The sequence below is a fragment of the Mesoplodon densirostris genome, chromosome 13 (genome assembly GCF_025265405.1).
Source record: "Mesoplodon densirostris isolate mMesDen1 chromosome 13, mMesDen1 primary haplotype, whole genome shotgun sequence".
In the NCBI taxonomy this organism is placed as follows: Eukaryota; Metazoa; Chordata; class Mammalia; order Artiodactyla; family Ziphiidae; genus Mesoplodon; species Mesoplodon densirostris.
In genome coordinates, this window is record NC_082673.1 from 72,955,947 (window position 1) to 72,967,959 (window position 12,013).

The following is a 12,013-nucleotide window of genomic DNA, read 5'->3' on the forward strand; positions in this document are numbered from 1 at the left end:
TGTCATGACTGAGGTTGGTTGCTAGGGGGCTCCAGTCACGAGCACATTATCTTGCTTATTCCTTATTCTCTGTCCTGCAGAACTGATGAGCTCATGAATTTGGGCCCCATAGAATTGTTTCCACCTGGTCACTCATAGTTGCTGTGCCCTTTGCTGCCTTTGAGGGACATGATAAGCTGCTATGTGAAAACCTTTATTGCATATGTTATAGGGACATTTTCTATGGCTTCACTCAGGGTCCTACCTAAAAAGATGCCTTAAGAAATTTTTCTCAGACTCATGTGGGAAGGAAAACTTGACATCCCCCAAGGTTGTCCTTCTCCAGTTTCTTCACTCTTATCATCAGAGAAGACTGAACTCATACTCCCAGGGGTTGGAGGCATAACCCTAAGCAAAGTGAGCACAATTTCTTTTGTTTTATGTTAAAAATTCATGTGACTTTTGTATTCTTCTCCACTAGACACCCATGTTTATCTTTATGGTAGTTGTAAATCTTGTAGCAGGTTACTGTGATTGCCTCCAATGTTGACATGAAATTTATGGCTTCTCTTTAATAATGATGGTCAAAGTAGATAGGCTACAACCTACATCCTTGTCTTAATCTTCTAATTGCTGTACAATTTCTCTGGTTCTGATTTTAGTTTATTTATAGCCTTCTATTTTATGGTACATTTTCTTGTGAATTGCCTCAACTACTTTGTGGATATAAATGGGTTATGAATAAGTAAAAGCATTAATATAAACATAAAAAAAGAACTGACACGCTTGAAATGATACCATATGAGGACACAGGATGTATACTTGGTTTCCTACCAATAGACATCTTACCCCCAACCTCAGCTGAACTGAACAATACATTGAACAAAAAGAAGGTGTGTCACATTTTAACAGAAACAGCACAAAACCCAGCATAGCTAATATTCTTGTTATCCACAGAAAATCAAAAGTCCTAATTTGAAGAGAATACATTAATACCGATTTTGGTGGACAGATGTTGGAATCAGCATTTGAAAGAGCATGTCTATTTGCTTCCTCTTTTTACCAAAGGCAATAAAGAAAAATATTTTGAACAGAAGTGCTCATTGTATTTTCAACTTCACACATTGGGACAGAAACTGTGCAATAGCCATATCTTTAGGACATAGATCCAAAACTAAGTTAGCCGGTCTTTTAGACACCCTTAGCAGAACTGAGAGGCTCAAAACTGCAGCATGAGAGCTACAGATCTAACGCCTATTAATTTCCCTGTCTCCCCTCCTGAACAACAGTCTCCATGAGGACTGGACCTTGTCTGCACAATTTCCTGGTGTATTCCCAGGGCCTACAATGGCACTTCCCACGGGAGACACCCAGTAACTACTTGTGGAATGACTCATGACTGTCTCCCCTCTTCCTGTGAGAGGAAATTTGTGTACTGAAGGCCAAGTCATTGCTGGCTCCATTTCTTCTGCTATCATCTCTTCTTCACCAATTAAATTCTGTATCATTACTTAAGGGAAGAGTTCTTAAAATGGGATGGGGTTCAGAAGGTCCTTGAACCCACTGAAAATGTATGTAAAGATTTGTATGTTGGGTACATGTTTGGACAAGAGCATCCATAGTCTTCAGGAGTTTCAAAAGTACTTCTGACTTTGAAGGTGTCAAGGACAGTTGATGCTAGGGATTAGTCATTTAGTACATACTCAGTTAATGTGCATAATACATGCTCAATTAATGTGTGCATAGTCTAATGTGAGATTTTGTGTTTCCCAGTCAGAAACAGCTGAGTCAGCTGTGTGATCTGATCTAAGAAGTTAATCCCTTTAAATTCTCTTAATTTCTTCACCTGTGAAACGGGAATAATAATATCTAACAGAATATTGTGAGGATTAAGTGAGGTAACATAAAGAATGCTTGACCCATGGCAAGCACTAAGTTATTAGAGCTATTGCTCTTGCTAGTCAATCAACTAAATTGTATTTCAGAGACTTATTATCACATACTCATGAGGACTGATTCTCATGCTATCAATTTCTGTTCTCCAAAATGAAACAAAATATATAAACAACTTTAAAAATATTATTCTAGTTCCATGCACCATGGAATGATTTTGGAATGTGATGGAGACAAATACAAAGGGAAAACAAGGGCAGGGATTCATCCCTCTTGTCCAGGTTGAGAGAGGAAGTCAAGGTGGCCAAAAGGGGAATCAGGGCTTTGTTAGAAACATTTCCAGTTTCTTCTTCTTTCCCTCCCACCCTCATCTCTATCACTGTACACATGCACACGTACACACCAACACACTTTCAGAAATATCATCTCCTGAGAGTTAGTGTACATCTTATGAGTCCTTCTTTAAAATATAGTTCTGGATTCAGCCTCTCTCTAACTCCCCTAATTTAATTTTTGAACAGAATGTCGTCAAAGGAAGAATATCAAAAGCATCAAGTTTGATACCACTTATTATTTTTTTCAAATTCTTTGAATGACTGCTTTTTTTCCCTAGTTCCCATTGTGTCCAAGAATAATTTTTTCAAAGATTTCTGGCTTAACCAATAAAAATCAACACCTGTTCGTGTCAGTGAGGTTACCAACTGTGGTCTATGTGCTTGTGTGATTGCTCAAATCGTGGTCCAAGTTTTTGTTTCCTTTGAAAATCTCCTGTAACACTTGTGAGACAAAAACAAGTAAGATAAAAAGTCTTCTTTAGTCTTAAGAATGAAAATAAGGTACAGTGGAGTGAAGCTTCTAGATTTTTAAATGTGTGCATGTTTTTTTAAAAGCGAAGTTGGAGATAAGGGGGTACAAAGTTATCATTGGACTTAAAATGTTGTGCTACAAAATGATGTTGGAGCTCATCTATTCCAAACCCTTAATATTTCAAAACAGAAAATTAAAATCCAGAGATATGTGAGACTTGGCCAAACTCACATTACTGTTTCTCCCTCTCCCATCATGGCTAGTGGCAGGCCTAGGATGTGATAGCCTCATAGGTTGACTATGTAGTGGTTGCTTCATAATTAATTAATAGAAATCAGCAAATTTGTTTTTAGCCCATTTTCTGGCCCTTAGACCTTTATCACCTTCTAGGGGGCTCATCTTTTGCATCACTTATTTCTTGAGGGACTTTATACTCACCTGGTTGAGACAACATATTATCACCAAGCTAATGATTGATTGAGAACAGCATTGCCAAAAGTTCTTGTTCTATGAGGCATTAGTTAGTATTCTCTGGGGGAAAATAGTTGATGCTTGAATGAATTTTGAAAATGCTGTACTGAATAAATATATATAACTATAACCTACAAGCCTTTTCAGAAGTTTTAATACGCTAATGTGCATCATGTGTGTCTGGGAGTGGGGTAAATATATCATGTTTTTAGAGCTTACTTGACATGGAACATTCTTGCACCTCTCCTGAATCCCAGCATCAGAGAATGAGTGAGGCTTAAGTATTATCCTTCCAGAGATATTTAGACTTCCCTAAGGGATTCTTATCACCTATTTTTTGCTGAGCTCCTTATTTCTGTATCTTAGGATGTAAGATCTTTAAGGGAGGGAAAATGTCCTTCATCTCTAAGTCACCAACGCTTAACGCAATACCACGCACAGATCCTGGTACCTAGAACAAACAGCACGAGATCCATCTAATGATTGCTCAATGAATAAACAAAAACGATTTCAAGCCCCATACAGCTTACTTTCTGGAGGTAGAATTTGAGCCATCAATGACAAGCAACCACATCACCCATGTGTTACTCTTCATTTTTTTGGATCATCTATTCCACAGTTCTGGGGCAAGACTTATTAAGAAACATTAATAAGGAAAATTATTAAGAAAACATATTGTATTGTCACAACCTTTTCCCTCCTTTGTTCACTAAAGAAAAGCTAATGTTTACTAGCTTTTGTGACGTAGAATCAGGGCAATAGGCATAGAAAAGCAGAGCTGGAAAAGCAAAAATGGGAAAATTACATGGAGAAGGACTAAGATTTAGTCGAGAAGAATGGAAATGGAAGGAAAGAGGGTGTCATGTGAGACGAGAACCAGAAGAGTCTGGTGGCTGGGAGATTTCTTGGTTGGCGGGCAGAAGGGAACGATTTGGTCTACGGAAGGGAAGCAGTTGTCTTTGGATGGATGATGAGGGTGGCATAAACGGGAAGAAGGACTTGGAAGGTATTTTCTGTACAGCACATACCCACACCCTGTCACACTTGCTGCTTTGGAGGTTTCATGAAGGGCAAAATAAAATCTGGAGATGTTTTTGTATATATTTTTATTCCCCTCTTGGATTTTCCTCTAGCGATTGGGCAACGGGAGACCTAATCCTATTAGGGTTACACTAACAAAAGGACAGACACATGAGAGAAAAACAGGAACCTATCAAGTTTTCCATTTCTCATGAGACAGGGGACATCTTCACGTGTGAAACAACTAGACACAGTTCTCATTGTCCACTCCCACTTTATATCTCCCCCGTTGCTTACAAAAACAGAAGAACATGGTTGCCCTTATTAAATCTTATTCTTTTAGTTGATTTTATCCATATATACAAAATCATGAAAGGTAAGGGAAAGCTAGTTTACAGTGTACATATATCTATATGCCATAAAAATAGATTTATGTGAAAGAGAAAGTATTAACAATCCTAATGATTTCATAATCACCATAAGAAACCTCAACGGTGGACAGCTTTCTTTGGAACAAAAGATCTAGCACTGCAGAGTCCATTTACTAGGTCCCATGGAGGGATTTTACACAGTTCTGAATCATCTTAGGTCAACACATACTTTTGATGGTAAACTTCTCATGACATCACCATCCTTGATCCAAATATGGCCACCACGTTTACCCAGGCAAGTATGAGTTCCCAAAGCACTGAGATGGCAAGAAAGCTTTCTCTGGACCTACTTCTGGCTTGGGTTACCTAAAGCTGCCTAGGTAACCTGCTACCGAGAGCTTTCACCCACCTCTGAAGACACATCTGGCTTTAGTCTTTATTACGATGAGTTCATTTGCTTAACAAAGAGTTCGTGGCAGTTGCTAGGCTCAGTAGGAGGAAGGGGAACAAGGTGGGAAGAACAGGGCACCAAGTTTAATTTGGTTCACCTAACATTTGTTGAGCAGCGATTACGTACCAAGAGATGATGATACAAATACAAATAAGATGAGGGTCCTACCCTACAGAGAGGGAAAAGAAAGGAGAAGGGTAAAAGGGGTTAAGAGAGAGAGAGAGAAATGAGAAAAGGGAGAGGGGAGGAGATGAGATAGAGGCAGAGGAAGGTCAGGTAGAGAAAGATAAAGAGAAGCACACAGAAAGGGAGTGCTAAGTTAAGGCAGAGAAATGACAGAGGAAATGATGAAAAAGAGACAGAAAAAGAAAAAAGAGACAGAAATGATCCAAGAAAAGTCAAGACAAAGAGAATGTGGGGTTTGTAGGGCTCTAGTTTTACATCTTCTAAAGAGGTTCACTGACAAAGAAACTTGCCCCGTTTTCCATGTTCTTAACTTGTATGAATAGAAGGTGGGAGAAAATTGTACTTTTAGAGTTACAAGGTGTGTAGACAGATTTAGAAGGTTTATACAGTGAGCCAGTAAACTAAACTAAAAGGTTCTCACAGGTTTTGCTTTTGGAAACCTTTTCTGGGGGGGGGGAAAAACACCCAAATCCCCCAAAACTATATTCATTGTAAACATGTAATAAAAAAGGGCAGTGGGTGTTTCCCTTCTTTTTCATGCAATTTACACATGCCTTTTCCTCTCTGGGAAGGAAGCATTTCTCTATTACCAGTTGAGGCAATACATCATATTCAGCAAAGTCACAGTGGTTGTAAGTACTCATTATGATGTCTCCTTGAGACAAGGAAGGGTGAAAATGGTAGTTTAGAGCAGAAAAAAATGGTCTACTGTTTATATTTGGTGCATCATATTACTCAGTGGATTTTTTTTTTTTTGGAGAAAAAAATGTTGGTGTGTTTCAAATACGTGGTTGAGAGTGGAGTATACCCAGATGTTTGCTGAACTAAAGAGCGGCTTACTAATCCTGAATCCCTCAGGCAGGTGTTACTTGAAAGCATCCCAATTGATAAAATACAGATAGCTGACACTTGGTCATCACCTGAGAGACAGAGATGGAGGTGATGGGAAATCCATCAATCATGCTATGATAAGCACTTAAGACCCTCTCGGGGTGAGAGCAGGTTGGCGGGCCAAGATCTGTTGTCCCATCTCTTTCCAGGGTGTTACCAAATCTATGGAGGGAGAGAACTGTGTCTTTTGCCTAGCTGTGCTCAACACTAAAGAGTTCAATGGTAATAGCCATCATGCTGGTGGGATTTGGTGTTGGGGGAATTCTGTGTGCTGGGAGCTGGAGAGAGGCCACCAATTCATTCCACATATATTATTTCTCCAGGAAACACAGCATAATTGAGGACAATTTTCCACCATGAATTGCATCATTAGCTAACACAGGGAAAGTGAAATGCTGTTAACTTTCTTTTTTCTTCTGACAAGCTGATGAGCTGAAGAAAATAGAAAAGCTTAATGTAATTTTTTCCCAAGGATACATGTTGAAAATCAGAATCAAAACACTTTTACACGGTAATAGAAATCCCACATTTTAATACATTGCCATGCACGTAAGGAATCAAGTAATGCTGAATACAAAATAGTCAAATATACAAAATGATAAAGCAGATTTTCAAGACTGATAGAGATCATGCTCACAGATACAAGGGGGCAAAAATCTGTACAGTTTCATTTCTATCAATTTAAAAAGAAACATGCCCCTCCCCCAAAAGTCTTTTTGAGCACAACCCAAAACGCAAGGAAACATTAAAAGAAAATGTAAAGGAGACCCAAAGGGAATTGGCAAGTTGATAGCTGCTTAAGATATGGAAATTGGTAGTTCAAAATTGCGGTGTGCAATAATTCTTATGTTTAGAGAAAAAAAGTTTCTAAACATTGTATGCCCTGGGGACACAGGGAACTAAAATGAACATCCAACAGAAAAGGCACTCTTATTTTACTACATAACGAGCTTGTGTCCTCCTTAAGTCTGGTCTTGGGAATTTTTCTAGGGTGCATAGAGAAAAAACCCACCGTTGTGGGCAATGAATAAGGAAAATACTTATTTAATTAACCACTATTAGGGGACTAAGAATTCAGACTGCTGGTTTAACTACTCACTTAAGGAAGCTATAAAAATGTCTACCCTCTACATAGGCTTTTGTGTTATGAAATGTGCTTTTATAGCCATGTTTGTTAGTGTTTGTAAAACAGTGAACCTTTTTTTTCTTGTTCAGATTTTTTCCCCTCGTATGCAATCAAGAGCACTGGTTTTATATTCAATTCACATTGTGTGATTTTTCTTCCTCTTTCTTTCTAGCACAAAGACCAATGTACAGAAGCTCATAAAGGAAGTTCAATGTGGCTCTCTGCTTCCCGTGACCCTCAATTTGTCAACTTCATTGGTCTTCTTCAACCCGGGGATTGGCAATCTTCACCTGCACTAAGCCCAGCCCAAACTTCTCTCTCTCAGCTTGGTCACAGTGCTCTAAACCTTTGGAAGGTGGAGATAAATGGACATCCTAGCCATGGGCTCTTCAGACCAGCCCCCAGGTATTGTGTGTACATACGAAGTGTTTGAGTTACTTTCACCTTTTCTATAAGTTGTACAAAAACAAATACTTAAGTTCCTTCCTTAGCATCATTCCTTCAAATAAAGTAATTTTGTACACCCCAAAAAAGGTTGATTGATACTTTATCATTTTACTTTTTAAAATCCCAGAATGGACTTTCAGTAAGAATAGCTATAGGGAAAGGCATAAAATAAGGGGAAGGACTCACTGATAAAAGCCCATATCCCCGTTCACCATGATGAATACGCAGATATTGGTGGTACAGGACAGTTTCTCCGCTTAGCTCGTTTTGGCCTCCAAACAACCCTGTCTGCTAAGATGGAACAGGTAGCATCCCAAATGGATGAGCAGAGGCCCAGAGAGATGGGCAATTTCTCTTGAGTGCAAGTATTTTTGAATTCAGAACATCTTCCCCTTTATCAGAGCAGTGCCAGTCTCCACAGAGCCCTAAGAATAACTCAAGTACAGAAACCACAACAGATCAATATTTTCTTTTCTCAGGTACTTTTGACTGCTAATATGTAATTGTGTTACGATACTGATATTTTCTAAAATTTTGTGTACAGCTATTTAATTTGGTGCCTAATGATATTAAATAGTCGGATTAACTGGACCTACAGTAAGTATGATGTAGTGACACAAGAGTTTTAGTGGAATTCGTTTCAAAACACTTGTGCTGGTTTGGCTTTTCAGCAGACTAGTTGCTTCCATGCCAATCACAACTGAGACTTACAGGGCAAAGTCAAGAACCTGGCATTATTCAGCTCTCTGTAATGTGAACTTTCACGAGCTAAACAGAGGTCTCCTCAAACATGGCCTTGTAAGGACAGCATTTTTCTACTGGTGAAGGAAATGTAGTGGTGGAGGAATCATTCAGAGCCCTAGAGAGGCTTCCAATTTCCTTTGAGTGAATTTAAGCAAGTGGAATCCTGACTACCCCAAGTGGGGGTCAACACTCACTGAAGAGGCTACTGCTTCTAGAAAGAGAGGGTGACGTGAGGTGAGAGTGGAATTATAATGAAAAAGACAAAGGTTCCAGTGTTCAAATATGAATACTCCCCTGCCCCCCCCATTTCTCTTTAAATTTTCCACCTATAAACAGGGGCCTTTTGATGTGAAAGTGAACCTGGTTATGTACTTCAAAACCTCTGCAGCTGGTACGCAGGGAAACATTTTTGGTCTCCTCTCAAATGCATCAAATGGGAACTAGGTATAGACATTGTCAAAAGCTGCAACAGAGTGAGCGGGTAGCTCCCAATGCAAACATATAAATGTAGTTGATTGTGTTAACAAAAAACATACTGAAAATACATATAAAGAATTAGAATTGATCTAGGGAATCATATCATCAAGGACCAAGGTGGTACTCAAGTCAAATCAGTTTTGGAATTATGCTTGAATAGGGAGTCTATTCAGAGCTTCAAAAGGTGTCTTTATGACATTTGTGCTATTTGAGAGGGAGGCCAGGCTGACCTCTGGGGAGATGCGAGAAGACCAATGTCAGCTGGTGGAATGGAACAGGAGCAACCACCAAGGTGTTTAATGGCCAGTGATTTTTCTTCAAGGTTATGTCACAAAATCAGTTCCCCCACCCTGAGAGAAGTAATGATCTAAATAATAAGAGTCTCATTTTAGAATTTTCCTGGAGTAAAGCATTTGAGTACATTTTCAGAGAAAATGGGCGTCGGTGGTGGTGAATAGATATGACCACACAAAACAGGTCTGTGTGCTTTGGCACGTCAACCCAGCTTCGAATTCCACGTGTAGTAGCTGTGTGTGTGCTGATATGCCAGGGCCACGTGAAAGCAGCCTGTTTATTTCCTTTGATCCAAATGATTGAAATTTAAAAGGCTATAAACAGTGCAGAAGGCAACCAGCAGGGTCTTCCGTGCCTTGAAGATTTCAGGTGTTAGTATCTCCTATGTTGGCTTAATTTAACAGTCTCCTTGTTTATGTCAGACGGCTGCTTCTATCAGTGCACTTCAGGCAAAAAGGCCTGGGTTTAAGAGCCTTTCTAAGGCTCTGTAAATGTTTGAGGTTTGGAAAACAACAACAACAAAACAAGCAATGAAACAATGAAACCCCTGAACCACTGGCTCCCAAATATGAAAAGGATATTGTATAATCAGACTTAATGTTTAAGTATCCGTAACAATGTCAACCAGTCACCTGCAATTCAATGCAAGTCATACAGTTACCTTGAAATTTTATGAGGTGTATGTTGTTGGTGCCTTCGAGTGCTTGATATAATTGTGGAAGGAGGCTCTGAAGTAAGAATGCTTGGAGCTCTGCAAGGTTTTAAGACAGCCCTACATGGAATGGAAGCTTCAGATTTACAAGGCCTTCTATACCCCTTTTCTGCTGTGCTGTGGAAGTAATTTCTCAGTCAGTGCTGCTGCCCAGGAGGTCTAAAACCAGCCCCATACTCAATGGCACTTCTCCTCTATATTTGTCACGGGCCGATTTTCACTCTAAAAATGTTAGATCGTAGTGCTTGCCCCACTGCCCAGAATTTTCCCTGCAGGGCCGAGATGATAGGCAGAAGAAAACCAGGATACCATCCTCCTAGCCATCCTCCCAGATGAGAATCTCCAGGGAAGGCTCTATTTTGTTCTTTTTGACGGCTGGTGTAACCTCCCTGTGCACTTGGCTAATTTCTCCTCAAGCTTCCCACAGGTGGTTCGCCTTCAAAAGAAGCCTCCTTGTCTCCTTACTAGAGTTACGTCACCAGAGCAAAATAATGGAAACACAGCTCCCCGACCTTAAAGCTGTGCTGTGGAGCCAGGAATCATTCACACTGATAAAGCAGAATTCATGATAGTTCTCTGGCTACAGGATTAGATGTACATCTAAGGAGACCAAGGGGCAGGACCCACTTGTCTTTGAAACCGAGTCCCCAGCTGTGCCCTGAGCTGCTGCATCTCCTGGGCTGTGCTCCCTCCCGATCTCATGCCCCTTGTTTTGATTAGCGGCACTGACCGGCCACCCCCTGGAGATGAGATTCCCTGTCCCAGTGTTGTCTGGGCACCAAGCTTTCACCATGATCAAACTTAAGAAGGAATTCTCAGTCAGTCCTGGGGAAAAAAGGTGATGCCTGTGTTTCGCTGTTTGAGTTCTTTATAGAATACTTGAAATCTACCCAAGGAACTATGTGAAAAGAAGAAAGCGATTAAAAGAAAAAAGAATACAAAACAACGCAAGAAAATAAAGTGGAAGGGGTTGTGGGAGAGGTGAATAAAAACAGCCTTTAAGGCAGAAAGGAATTGATGTCATTTTCAAAGGTTAGGTTTTTAAAAAGAGACTACGGCAGCTTTAGGTCTAGTTGTCAAGTAACAAAATTACTCTAAAGAACGTAGAGGAAAATATCACAAAGAATGAAGCTGCTAATGCACTGGAAGAGGAGGTTTTGGGAAAACGAAAGTGCTAAGGGGGTCTTGAAAACTTTTCTTCTGTGAGACTTCTATTGTTCCTATCCAAAATCAATTATGTGACATTTGCAGACAAAGGAAGCATTTGCAAGTAACAAGGGGGTACATCCACTAGAGGTTTTAATCCTCCGTTTATATTCTCACGTCAGGTTGATAATTCCTTTTCCCCTTGAAGTTTAAAAATGAGGCAGAATTCCCTCAGAATGAAGGACTATTAGCCTTTGGGCAACTGAGAAGTGACCCTGGAGGGGACCCGGGTTATTTCCCCGTAATCGGGAGGTGGAATCGATGCTGTGGTTACACACTTCACAGAGCCTGAGCAGGGAAGTGAAGATGCCATTACCCACAAGAAAGCTGATAGGGTCTCTGTCCCCCTAGGTATGTCTTAAAACTACTCAAGTGATTTGATTTTTACCCTAGCAGAACCACCGATGCTCTGAGTATTTAAATTCACTTCTGGAGCTGGAACAAACTTATCCCCTTGGCAACCAAGAGAGTCTAATAATTATTCGTTTCTGTTCCTTCCCAAGACTGCCTTTCCTGTGCAAGTGAGGGGCCCAGCCTTTTAATAAAAAGATTCAGCACAGGTTCAAGTAAAAGGAAAAATAAATGCATCAACAGTTTAGAGCCCTTAGACATCAAAGCATTTATCCCTTACCTCCCCATCTCCTGCTTCCTACTAAACAAAACTCACCACAGCCATCTCTGAGGTTCTGGGAGTAAAATGTCCTACACACATCTTGGCAAGAAGGTTCAGCACAGCAGGAAATAACCATGGGTCATTGTGGGTCAACACAGAACAAAGAATCCCAAGGCTGTGAAGGAAATCGTTTCTCCATTTTGCTGGTTTAGCTCATGACTGCTCAGATTTTATGCCACCACGTTTCCAAAACTATGCCCCCAGATGATTTCAAACAGAGGTCGACAGTTTGGAAAACAGTAGTTCATATGCAAATATGTGGTAC